Below are 14,529 nucleotides of genomic sequence, written 5' to 3'. Positions count from 1 at the left end.
GCTGTTACTGTTATATAAATAGGACGCACAAAGAGTAAATCATATCAGAGCGTGTTCTGTTCCTAATGACTTTGTCAAACAGAGATAATTGCTTTGTTAACTTAGCTTATGTGAAAATTAGATTTGTGTACACAGCCAATGTCCAAACAGACATGTCTGGTCCAAGACAATGCCAATACTACTGCAATCATTCGACAATTCCAAGACGAGAATATGTTTTTAAAAGGTTCAAGAAAATGCAGTAACTGTAATCATGTCTGAGTTTGTTGTGTTATTATCTTGCATTGGTATAGCTGTTACAGTATATGTTTGTTTGCAATTACGACGAGTTGCTTTTTTGCAATTGAGTACATACGGCAGCGTGAAGACTGCGATCAATTACATCTGGAATATATTTCATCGCCTAATGGATTTTTATAAGAGAATGTGTACTTGACTACTATCTGTTAAAATAGTTATTAGGATGAATTATGTTATGTTTAGTTTAGTACTAAAGAGCCGGCTTCATTCTTTATATGAAAATATTTTTTTTAAAAATCCATATTTTGTGCTCCTTTTTTTAAAGAAATATTTTTTAAAACTCTTTCTATTTCCAGCCTTCAAAAGCATTAACGTATTGGTTTGTACAGGCTCAATTAACTTGAATTAACTTTGGTATATAATTAGACACTGAAAAAATATAAAACTAAATGTGTACCATAATGCTCTTATATATAATCAGTACAAAGGTCTAAATATATTTAAACGATCAAAACCAATGTCTTACCAATGTGCGATAACGAACTGTCTGTCATTAAGACGATAGAGCATTGCTTGCACCAAACTATTTGAACATTATTACGTCCAGTGTTCAGCGAAAAAAAAGTATAGTTCAAGAAAACTTTAGTGACCTAAATGACACACATACATATGACCTTTTTAAACTGCTGTCTGAATATGCGTTCTTGGGCTTGACATTTAGCTGGCGTCACGTAATTCAATTTCCTGCAATATCAGACACTTTTAGGCTGATTGTTAACATTGGTCGGTTTTTCAAGTTCTGATTCTTTAGAATCATTGAATATATTTACATAGTGATCCTTGAAATTTACCATCTGGTGTCTAGTCCTTTTAAGAGTATCTTGATCTAGCAAACGATTACTGAGATTTCTATATATTATATTTGGTACCTTCAATCCAATTTTCAATGGGGATGACTTGGTTATGAAAATGTATCGTGTATGTCAGCAAAAAAGGAAAACAGGTATTGTAGTATGTTGCTAATTTTCGTATAAGGTCATAACATAATTATCAACTGTATGATACTATTTTCGTAACATTAGGTAAACACTTTCTTAGAATTAAAAATCATTACAACAGTTATGTTTTCTGTTGTATTTACAATCTAAAAAATATGCTTGCAAAGCCCATCTACCAATAGAATATCTGGAATAGCATTATACAAAATCTTAACATAATTCTGGTTGTTTATATCCTCTTCAGGACTCGATTTAATCTACAATCACTGTTTTCACCCAACATCGATTGTCATTAGCAGTGCAGTATATTAATCCAATGTCCAAGTGGTCTACTTCAACTTTAATCCGTAGTGACGCTGGATGATTGGATCTTTACATTTCCCTTGCAGATCGGTAACACAGATTTGAATCTGACTTTCAAAGTGGCGTTCAAATCACCGACAGTATCCCTACACTGACAACATACATTCATTCCGTTACTTAATTGTCCCGCAAAAACGCATTACTCTATGGGGCTGCCACAAGTAAGTTCCCTTGATAAAACACCTTTTAAACTCTTGTAAGACAGGGTTGTAATTGGAATTCAACAGGAAAGTTAAATTGGAATGTACATTAGGCAATCAGACAATTGATTTGTATGAAAACTTGGTTAGATTGTAGTAAAATTGAGGTTTGTAAAATTCACATGTACGTTCTATTGAGTTTTGTTACATTCACAACAGTTCACAATTCTACATCCTGCCGGACGTTGATAAAGTTGGTTCCTTCTATTCTTCAGATGGTTCAATATGACCCTACGCAGCTGTATTGTCATGTTAAACAAAATGGTCGGGCGTTGCAGATGTGACACCTGAAACACAGAATATAAAACTAAAAAACCCATCAATGGAAAAAGTAATATGCCAGAATACCCTTATTTTAAACTAGAAACCAGAGTGCCGTGAAGCAAACGACAAACACCGTATCTCAAAATGGAGCAAAACTCAGTAATTATTTATGCCACAATCCATTACTATCAACAATTTTAAAGCTGCACTCCCACAAATATACCATTTTCACAACTTTTTTTATATTTTGTCTTGGATATAAGAATGCTGACAAAAAAACAGATCGTAGATTTTCATATTTCCGTTCGAAAATTAATGTATTATGGCTTAAACTGTTGCTAACGGTTTAAGAAAAATGCATAAAAATAAAACATCAAATTTTGAACTTAAATATAAAAATCTGCGATCTTATTTTTGTCAGCAGTCTTATATAACTGGTTTCCATGTATTTTCGCATTAAAATGGCTCGTTTCAAGGCAAAAAATAAAAATAAAAGTTGTCAAAACGTTCAATCTGCGATAGTTCAGCTTTAAGTTCCAAAGTATTATTTACTTTAATAGTGTAACGTGCCGGAGCTAACTTTCACAGGAAAATATTATTTTTCCTTTTGGCTACTTCGCCAAATAATTTGCAATTATGATTATTAAAAATGATAGGAAAGTGGAAACAATTATCGTTCAATCAAGAATTAATCACCAGAGATTGTAATGTTAATAGCTTTCCATACTACGTAATTTATATATTATCGTCCCTTTATAATATCCCTAGCTTTCTTTGTTAAAACTGTTGCAATAGTATTATCTTTAATGGACTGTACGGAACCTTGATCTTACTTTTATGGCTTCTATGGTTAAGAAAGAGCTTATCTATCATTACTCTCGGGTTCACAATTTATACCGTACTTATATGTATATGAAATAAATATTGTTCGGTATAATCCCCTAGGGAATTAATATGTATATTTGCCGTTAGTACAAACAGTGTGTAATCCCTTTTGATAATAACAAGTATATTACACCTTGTTTTATGAAGTTGTTTCACTCGCAGAAGCCGGCACAGAAATTAATAACACTAGCTGGTTTTCTGTATTTATACTCACGATATCAAGTGACCACATTGGACGGCCCTTACCAGTTGGACTAGTTAATTTTTAACATAACGTTCCTTTGTTGTTTTTTTCCAAAGGGGAATCACCTTTTTATAACATAATCTCATTATTCTTTTTATAATTATTATTATTTTATTATTATTATTATTATTATTATTAGTAGTAGTAGTAGTAGTAGTAGTAGTAGTAGTAGTAGTAGTAGTAGTAGTAGTAGTAGTAGTAGTAGTAGTAGTAGTAGTAGTAGTAGTAGTAGAAGTAGTAGTAGTAGTAGTGGTGGTGGTGGTGGTGGTGGTGGTGGTGGTGGTGGTGGTAGTAGTAGTAGTAGTTGTAGTAGTAGTAGTAGTAGTAGTAGTAGTAGTAGTAGTAGTAGTAGTAGTAGTAGTAGTAGTAGTAGTAGTAGTAGTACTTTTACTATTATTATTATTTTTTGTCAACCCTTTAACTTTCAATTTACTAACATGATGTGTCATTTAACGCATTTACATTCACAAATTCACTCCTTACACTTGTTTACAATAATTCGGAGCTCCTCGGCCATTTTTATCGAAAACAACCTCGGATGTATGCCGGTATATCAGTTGAAGTAGTTCGTATTTTTGAATTATATCATTAATTAAATGTAGTGTTTTAGAGCTGTATTAATTGATCTTAGTTTAAATTGATTGCCAGTGAAGTGAATTATTGCAAACATCATTAAGATTTCAAAGAGTTAAGTCATAAAGTTTAACTGCTAAATAAAATTACTACGCGGTCTACTTGCAGCGGACTTAAACGTACCACTTTTTGAGTATGTAAACCGTCCAAATACATCCGAGGTTGTTTTCGATAAAAATGGCCGAGGAGTTCCGAATGGTCTACAATAGCAAACCTATGTCTTACTGTTAACGCAGCAGTCAACAGTTTAACGACATATCGCTACACTAGTTGTAGCTTTTACTTTTGAGCAACTCTTAAATGTAGCATTATCTGAAAACAGTTTTTTCGCTCAATAGAGGCTTGGCTGTAATGCTAAGAGTCCACTGTCTGAAAATGTCTACAAGACCCTTTTACATTCTGTTCTTCTGCGATTGACTATGAGCTGCAATATTCCTTCTAGATTTCTTCCCAGGAAAAGTCACCTGCCCTTGGTCGTCAAAACTTCAAATCCATTGGTATCATTTCTGGATACAGTTTTGAGAAAAGCAGATGCTACCTATATTTTGATATTATGCATGCATTTAATGGATATGACCATTCCATGTAGGCCACCAACAGTTCTGTTTCCATCTCAGTGTCTGACAAACCAGTCACTTTCACTTAGAGATGCACTCTTACTCTCTTACCACAATTAATTATATTGTTTTAATATTCCAAAAAGGGTGAATGAATGTCCAAAACAATGGTTCTTATGAAGGATACTGAGTTTAATTTGAAAGGAATGAGCTTAAAACACAGCATTTCTACCTCATGAGATTTTAGTAGAATACAGTAAATCTTTTAGCATTTACCAATCATTTAATATTTTAGCGCTTTCTGCTATTAAATACACGGTTACAGTCTCGATATCAGTAGTTAATCTTTTCCATATGTTAATTCTGTTTTCGTAGCCGTGCTTCTCGTGTTTCTGTCTAGAAAATATACGCTCTCAGACTAAATTTGACGATATGTTTGTTTTCGCCATTTAACATTTATCCCATTTGAGACAAAACAGAAAAGACACAATTATTATTCGTATCACTCTGATCAAGTGTTCAAAAATTATATAATTTGTCTAGTTTTCAAACCATTTTTATTGTATTATCTTTTGTTCGAGTAAGAAGCTCATTAAGAGAGCATAAATTAAACGTATGGCACTTTTCAATTTCCGGTCATGCTTCGCTTTTTCCAGGGATAATTTCTCAGCGTAATATTAGTCAGACTTGGTTTTTAAATCACGGTCGGTGTTTGTCATAACTGTGATTGTTCGAGCATGATATGCTTAGATCATATTGAAAAGAGAAACAACACTTTTGTTTTACCGGGTTAACGTTGTCTGGTGAAATGCGCAGTTATGCAATGGTTCTAACTTATATTTATTATATCTTATGATATGGTATAACATGCATGAAAGAAGTCATGCCATTATTTTAAAAGCAAGTCTGACAGAACTGGTAAAAAGACTGTCTAATCGTTTAACCTTTAAAATGCATACAAAAGGAGCATTTTAAAATATAATATAAATAATGCTTACTGTCTGTAAAGGCAACTTATAGATTGTCTAGACTTTAACGAAATCGGTCGGGTTAATGGAAACATTTATTTTTAACACCTTACCCTAGGGATTTTTACGAACATTTCCAAAGCGATACTCACCTCATGGTTATGGAGACATTTCATCCAGATTTCTCAAGCAATTTTCTATCTAAAAAGTTAAGTTTTAAAACAGTACATTTCTACTATCAAAAAAAAAAGTACAAAGGATCCAAGAATTCGTAATGAAATGGCCCTTAGATGATTTGGTGAATCTGAATTCGACCAGTTTTGTTCTTGTTAAAGAATGTTTGTATTTTGTTTTGATTTCGGTTAGGTGCCCTCGAATGTTATTGTCTGTTTATGTATATGTTAATTCTGTTTTCGGTGCCGTGCTTCTAGTGTTTATGTCTAGAAAATCTACGCTCTCAGACTAAATTAGCTTATAGACGATATGTTTGTTTTCGCCATTTAACATTTATCCCATTGGAGACAAAACAACAATGAGACAATTCTTCCAATTCGTATCACTCTGATCAAGTGTTCAAATATTATATATTCTGTCCAGATTTCAAACCATCTTTATTGTATTATCTTTCGCTAGAGTATGAAGCACACTAAGAGCATAAATTAAACGTAATGCACTTTTCAATTTCCGGTCACGCTTCACATTTTCCGGGGATAATTTCCCAGCCTACTATAAAAGTCAGACTTGGTTTTTAAAACATGGTTGGTGTTTGTCATAACTGTGATTATTTGAGCATGATAATTTGTATGCTTAGATCATATTGAAAAGAGAAACAACGCGAACGTTTTACCGGATTAACGTTGTCTGGTGAAATGTGCAGTTATGCAGTGGTTCTAACGTATATTTATTATATCTTATGACATGCTATTCCATGCATGAAAGAAGTCATGCCATTATTTTAATGGCAAATCTGACAGAACCGAAACAGAAGGTACATAAGGATCCTAGGATTCGTAATAAAATGGCTCCCACATGATTTCTTCAGTTATAATTCGTGCAGTCTTGTTCTTATTTCAGAATGTTTGTATTTTGTTTTGATTTCGGTGAGGTGCTCTCTTATGTTAATGTTGTTGTTTTTATATGTTACTTCTGTTTTCGGTGCCGTGCTTTTTGTGTTTTTGTCTAGAAAGTGGACGCTCTCAGACTGAATTAGCTTATATGTTTATTTTCGCCATTTAACAATAATCCCATTGGAGACAAAACAGAAAAGACACTAATCTTTCAATTCGTATCACTCTGATCAAATGTTCAAATACTATATCCATTGTTTAAATTATGAACGATCTTCTGCTAAAGTAAGAAGCTCACTATTATAAAGAGAGCATTATAAAACGAACGTTAGGCACGTTTCAATTTCCGGTCACGCTTGTGGTTTCGCGGAATAATTTCCCAGCCTACTTTTAAAGCCAGACTTGGTTTTTACATCACGGTCGGTGTTTGTCATGACTGTGGTTGTTTGTGTATGATATGCTTAGATTATATTGAAAAGAGAAACAACACAATTAATTTGTTTAGTTACAATAAGTTAAAGCATAACATACCTTTCCAGCAAATGAAATTGCAGATAGGCAATCCTTTAGTAGTAGGCTTAATAATAAAATTGCTTTTGTGGGTTTTTAAAGAACCGCCACCCACTCTTAATGATTAAGATTTTACTTCTTGTCTTATGAACAAAGGCCCTTCCCGCCGAACAGTGACTTTTGTGCTAATGTAACTAGGCGAGTCATTGAAAAGGAGATGATATCCATTATAGGGACGTTGCCACTTCATTTATGAAATAAAAACGATTAGATTTGTTCCTCAAACAAATGTGCTTATAACGGCATGTTCCTTATTATTTCTTCACTAAATATAGAATAGGTTTCCATAATTCGTCTGCAATAATTCTTCAGACTTTAAATAAAATCCTATCAACGGAAATCATGATCGTCAAAACGTGCAGAATATCTGCGAGTAATTCATCAAAAAAGACAATTATAGAAATCCTGCGATCAGTTTCCTCTAATATTGAGGACGTGTTTGTCCAGAGGGAAAGTGCAATATATTTCATCATCGTTAGAGCACACTTTTTACTAAGAAAAAATAACTTCCCCATAAGGCCTTCAATAGTATAAGGAAAACTACAGGGACAAGCCCAGCGGTCTAAAATTTAAAAAAAAAGCTGTTGAGAGGCACAAACAAATTTGAACTAGAGACATAAATGTATATATGGTAATTATGTATAAGTTGTATTTGTTTAGATAATCTTTACTCCCACCTCAAATAAGTAGATCCAATAATTTAACCATGGCAAAGATAAAATGCCCGTATGGAACTCCTTTTTAATGGTTACCACATTGTAATTACCTCCGAGTTGAATACTTCGTCTGTAGCATCATGAAAACCTTGTCTTGTGGCAATATTCAGAACGCTAATTAATTATTTCTCGCTTCAAATGTCATCATAAAACAGTTTTCAAGCACCTTTCAAGAAATAATGCTTCACACTCCTTAGAACTATTTAAAGACCGATTTTACTATAAACATAATCTGAATCACTGCGCGCGTATCCATGACAACCACGAACTATCGCATATCCATACGCAATTATTTTCACTTAGCACAAAAGAGTTTCAGCAAAAAAAATCATTTTTACTTAATTTTGTTTAGCAGAGGTGGGAGAAAAGGCATCTACCATAGCCGCTCGTGTAAGATAGGTTCATCCCCGCCCAACGCTCGGGTCGGAATTAACCTATATTACACTCTCGGCCATGGAAGATACGTATACTCTAGGATAAAGGGGTCTATCGTGTAATTAAGATTCAGTACGGGACATACATTTAAAGAGGCACTCTTACTCCCAAATAAGATTTAAAACAATTGTTTTAATATTCCAAAAAGGATGAATACATGTCGAAAACAATGGCTCTGATGAAGGATACAAAATTTAATTTGAAAGAAAGTTGCAGAAAACACGTATTTTTACCTAATGACACGATAGTGGACCACAGTAAATCTTTTAGCATTCACCAATCATTTAATAGTTTTGCGGCTTCAACTGTTAAATAGTTTAAAGGTTTAAAGTTAAAGGTTTATCACTCAAAATTTATGTTTGGTATACATACTCTTGGAAATGTTATTTGTACAGTGCAATGACTATAGTGAATTGTTTTAAAGACATAGCATGTGAATATTTAACCATGGCGGGACGATAATTTCGTAACATAAAAACTTCATTTTACCACTAAATTTCAATGCCAAACTATGTCATTACTAATTCAATATTAAAGCTGCACTCTCACAGATTGACAGTTTTGACTTTGTTTTAGTTTTCGTCTCAGAATCAGCTGATTTTGGTATAAATGCCTTCAGTACAGGCATATAAGATACCTCACAACAGAACGCTTTTAGCCATAAAGCATTTATTTTCGGACGTAAATATAAAAAATGCGATTTTTTGTCAGTAGTCTTGTATCATTGGTGATAAGATATTTAAAAATTTCTCATTCCAAGACAAAAAATAATTAAAAAGAATGTCAAAACGGTCAATATGTGAGAGTTCAGCTTTAAAGAAAGATTCAGTTTGGGTGTCGTGCTATCGTAACAATGAACAGATGTGGTGGTGGTGGTGTTAGTAGTTTATACTCCGGGTGCCGGCGTGAGCACATTGAAGGGTCCCAGAGTGACAGTTCAACCACCGCACACCTATCCTGGGTGGTGAACCAGTACTAGGTGCCTTCACTTCTGCAAGGAACTGACAACTTCTGTACATGCCAGGAGCAGTGGTACAGTGCGAATGGTCGTAGAAAGGATTTCATAACCAATCACAACAGAAGTGACCTGGTCCGCCCGGGAATCGAACCTGGGTTGTCCGATTAACAGTCCAACGCTCTACCGACTGAGCTAACCGGGCGGACTATGAACAGATGTATCTCTGCCACGTGTTTTTATTAAAACGGTGTTCATGTAGAAAACACAATCGTAAGAATAGTATTAAGGTTACATACAACTAAATGACTAATGTTATACAATGTAAATGTAATACTGTTACAACTATGAGCATTTCAAAATGAATTTATATAAATTATCTTTCATGAAAAACACAGTAATGCAATGACACTTTTGTTTGTGTATTATTATATAATATGACCTCTAATTGCATGCACGAAACAAATCATCCCATTTATTTCAAAAGTAAGTCTGAAAGAACCGATTAAAAGACTATATAATCGATTAACCTTTATAAGTCACACGAGAGCACCATTAAGATATTTAATATACGTAATTATAACCGTCTATAAAGGCTACTTTTAGAACGTCTAGACTTTTGATAACGAACATTTAAGACCTTCATAAATCACAAATTTTCATTAAGTCTCCTTTAGATGGATTGACCGCAATAACTATTAAGATTGTGTCAGACCTCGTCTGAATAATGGATGGTAATCATCTATTTTCAATCTATGTATTTATAATACTTTAATATGATGTTATATTATGTTATCTTGCTAAAACTTTTGTAAGTTTTATTCTTATTTAAATGCATTTATTATTTATTTTATCTTCCAGTTTCTGTGTAGCATTATTGATATGTTTTTTATTCGCATTTTTTGAAAATAGCTCGGCGAACTAGTGTTGCAATTTATGTGTATCCGACGTGAAAATAAAATAAGTGATAGTGTATCTTGTGTCATTGAAAAAAGGGGTAATCATAATGACCCGTTTTTATGTTATAAGAGAATTTGTATGCATATTTAAGTTCACGTACACTTATAAATATAAACAATCTTGGAGTGAAATGACAACAACCTCTTAAACAAAGCAGATAAGGATGATTGATTGATTTCGGGAATATTACCATCAGCTATGTTTTCAAATAATACTTCAAAAGTCACTTGTATCATCGGAAGGAGATAAAGAAAATCCATGTTTGATACCCAAACTATAAAAGTGGAATTTCAATACTATAAAATGGTAAACTATTGAAACAAGCTGTTTATTAACTGTGCACAAGGTCAAAAAAGTTGAAGTCAAGCGGCGAAACAACACACTCACACATTGTCCAAGGTTACTGCATTCCTCGCTCTAAGCTCCAGTCGAGTCTAAAACTAATGTTCTTTGAAACTCAAGAAATATGAAACTTAGTTCTGGACACGCTCGTATTTTTAGCCTACACCATATATTCATTAAACAAAAACAACAGAAAAGAGTTGAGTTGACTTCAGTTTTGTAATCGTAGCATGTAGTGCAAAAAATCATGGTGGCGAAAAAACAACACTAGATAATGTGAGATCTTGATAACTGGCTTTGGCGGCCATTTTAACTGTTATATGGGTGATGACGTCATAACGTGAGGAACAAGACAAGTACGCATATAAAAGGTATATTCCTTAAGTACATGACAACAGACATGTGTTTGTTTTGCATATCCATTGTAAACTAAGTACTTAAGTTATATTCCCAATGGAAGTATTTTGCTTGTCGTATGAAAAATGTCAAAAATGATTATTTTCATAGAATCATACTTTCATGTAAAAACACCTTTTAATATATTTTCATTTTACTACAAAAATATTAGGAAATCGACATTAAGATGTTTTGTGAATACCAACCCAGATGTATATTAACTGATTGAAAAACTTTATGAAAGGACACATTACAGAAGTGCTTAGCTTGTTGTCAGTGGTCTTGCATTTTTCGATGTTAATTCCCGTTCATTCCGTACCAACAAGTTGTTATTAATACTTGCAATAGATACAAAGTCAATATATTTGAATGTATAATATGTGTACGTTTATTGTAACGTTTTTGTTCAGAAAAAAATATAGACCACAACTCGGCACATATTTTTGGGTGGTCTAGTGTATTAATCACTCAATCAGATGTCTGCTAGGCCATGAGGAATTAACCCATTCCGACACCCAATTAGTTTGACCATATCCCATAATTCACGTCGATTTGCTAAATTAAAGTCGATGAGTAAAATAATGTTATATAGTGTCCCTTAAGAAGAAAACAAGCAAATATTTCATTGTTATAATGAATTTGTACTTATCATTTATACGTCTTGTGCCAATTTGTAGCAAGTCAATGCCGTTCCAAAGATTGTCAGAATCTAACGGCGACAATGAAGTGAGACGAAGATGTAATAACGCAGTTATGTTGTCTCGACATAGTACTATTTTACTACGAACTTTAAAAGTGGTAATTTCATTATCTTTATTATCATCTATCTTATGTCCGTCCGATGGTATATAATGATCACTCGAAATTGATTTTTAAAAGCTTTATTCAAGAAGCATCACAACGATGATTATATGTTTAAACAAGTGTATAAGTAAGGTTGGTAAGGTAATGTTGTGCGGTTAGCGCCGTGGTTAGCGCAGTGGTTAGCGAACTAGCTTCTCACCAAGGCGACCTGGGTTCGATTCCCGGCCTGGGCGCATGTGAGTTTGGTTAGTGTTCACCAAGCTGGACAGGTGTGTCTTCTCCGGGTACTCTGATTTCCCCCACAACACAAGACCATACTCTCGCACAACATCGTGCCAACGAGAGTGACTATCATAGCTTCCTTCACAATCGTTGTAAAATATATAATGGTTAGAGTAAGGTATAATTAATGTTGCGTAGATGTATCCCCAACGTACAAACTACCGGTGGTTACCTATTACCGGTGTAATCCGAAAAATCCGAATATCTAGGTCATGAAGAGATACCGGAAGTCGGTATCCTTTGTTACCATATCTCTTGGTACGTGTCAATATGAAACTTTCAATAAATAATGAATTCCAAAGGGCGAAAAACACAAATTTTCTTCAAAACAAAATAAGACATATCATATAGCTTAGTTATGAAAGACTCAAATACTATGAAGTACATGAAAGGCATATCAACAAGGGTATAACAACAAGGGTATACATAGACAGTACGAGGTTTTCAGGCGAAGATGAGGATAAAATTGGTGTTCGCTCTAGCGAAACGGTTTCTTACGTCTGTAAGAGGACACTTTTAAGGAAAAAACGAGTTTCTGTATCTGACTTCTACGACGATAAGTGTATTGCATATATAAGTGAGCTAATAAATGCATTAATACATAAATAAATACAGCTTAATTCTGTTATAACGGACTTCAGAAGTTCCTGAACTGTTGCCTGTGTTTAGAATGCCATCCCCAACACCAAGGGACAACAGTTTGGACTGTTACTTAAATAAACATGAAATAACTGTTTTAATACCTGATTAAAAGTTTAACGAATGAAAAAAAAACCTGTTTTATTATCTGATCAAAAATTGATTTAAACAAAGTGTTAAAAACATTTAAGAAAATATGGTATGTCGTCTTAATAAAATCTGGAATTTCCAGTGACGTCATAGTGCGAAGGGGAAAAAGCTCCTACTGTTGACCGGTGACTAGTTCAATCCTAGACAAAATGATATGCTTCAATGTCGAACAACAAAAAACAAGAAATTTGTATTTATAAAACGGATCAGGCTATCAAGATAAATATTCTATTCTAAAACAAATAGTTAATTCAACAAATAACTGATCTTAAGGAAAATACGTATAAACACTGTACATATACTTATATACAAACACAATGAGTAAAGTAATCATGAATAATGCAAAAACTCGGTAAATAAACATCTCGGTGCAAACATAAAGCTAGATATATTGTTGGTAATAAACGTTTATCAGAGCTCAAAAAAGTCAAATTCCCACTCCGAATGAAAAAGTACGGAAATAATGTTCAAATAAATTCAAAAGTAAACGGATTTTCTATTTTTAATGGGAAGATTTATTTCAACTACATAGTTTTGAGATTTAATTACAATCCTCTTATAAACACTGGAGACACACAAAGAAATGTTTCGTGACACAGCACGACGTCTAAACGTTTAAGGTTCGTGCTGCAAAAAAACATTGGAAAATTTTATGTTTATTTAAAATCTCTTAAACCACAGCACTAATATCTGAAAATGACATTTGACTTGATATTTTTTTGCATACGGGACTGCCTTTGATCAGTGCACAAAGAACACGTCACTTGCCAGTGCACAAATGGCATTCTTTCGCAAACGACAAGTCACTAGCTAGATATTTATACTACGGACTTATTATGCCAACAGTCCTTCTGCTGCTAACGAAACGAAAGTTGGTTGGCATCCGATGTATAAAACACTCGCTCAAATTTTTTAAAAATCCAAATCAACGCCCACTTCATATTTACACATACCGAAACAAGAGTAACGCATGCGCATGACATTGTTTCGTATAGGCTTAATGAGTGTATTAATGGGGCATTAAAAAGCCCATACGAGCGATGATAGAAAGTGGTGGGGCTTTCTATGCACGTGCCTTTTGATGTTTCTAACAAAAGGTGCATACGAGCGAGATGGGGCTTTCTATGCACGTGCCTTTTGATGTATCTAACAAAAGGGGCATGCGAGCGAGATGGGGCTTTCTATGCACGTGCCTTTTGATGTATCTAACAAAAGGGGCATGCGAGCGAGATGGGGCTTTCTATGCTCGTGCCTTTTGATGTATCTAGCAAAAGGGGCAAGCGAGCGAGATGGGGCTTTCTATGCTCGTGCCTTTTGATGTATCTAACAAAAGGGGCAAACGAGCGAGATGGGGCTTTCTATGTACGTGACTTTGGATGTATCTAACAAAAGGGGCATACGAGCGAGATGGGGATTTCTATGCTCGTGCCTTTTGATGTATCAAACAAAAGGGGCATACGAGCGAGATGGGGCTTTCTATGCACGTGCCTTTTGATGTATCTAACAAAAGGGGCATGGAGCGAGATGGTGCTTTCTATGCACGTGCCTTTTGATGTATCTAACAAAAGGGGCATACGAGCGAGATGGGGCTTTCTATACTCGTGCCTTTTGATGTATCTAACAAAAGGGGCATACGAGCAAGATGGGGCTTTCTATGCACGTGCCTTTTGATGTATCTAACAAAAGGGACACATGAGCGTGTTTTGGTTTTCTATGCACGTGCCTTTTGATTTTCTAACAAAAAGCACATACGAGCGTGCTGGTGCCTTCTATGCACGTGCTTTTTAATGTTTCTAATAAAAGGGACATACGATCGTGCTGGGGCTTTCTATGCACGTGCCTTTTGATAATTCTAACACAA

This window comes from Mya arenaria, chromosome 4 (assembly GCF_026914265.1).
Source record: "Mya arenaria isolate MELC-2E11 chromosome 4, ASM2691426v1".
Lineage (NCBI taxonomy): Eukaryota > Metazoa > Mollusca > Bivalvia > Myida > Myidae > Mya > Mya arenaria.
This window is presented reverse-complemented; position numbering follows the sequence as displayed.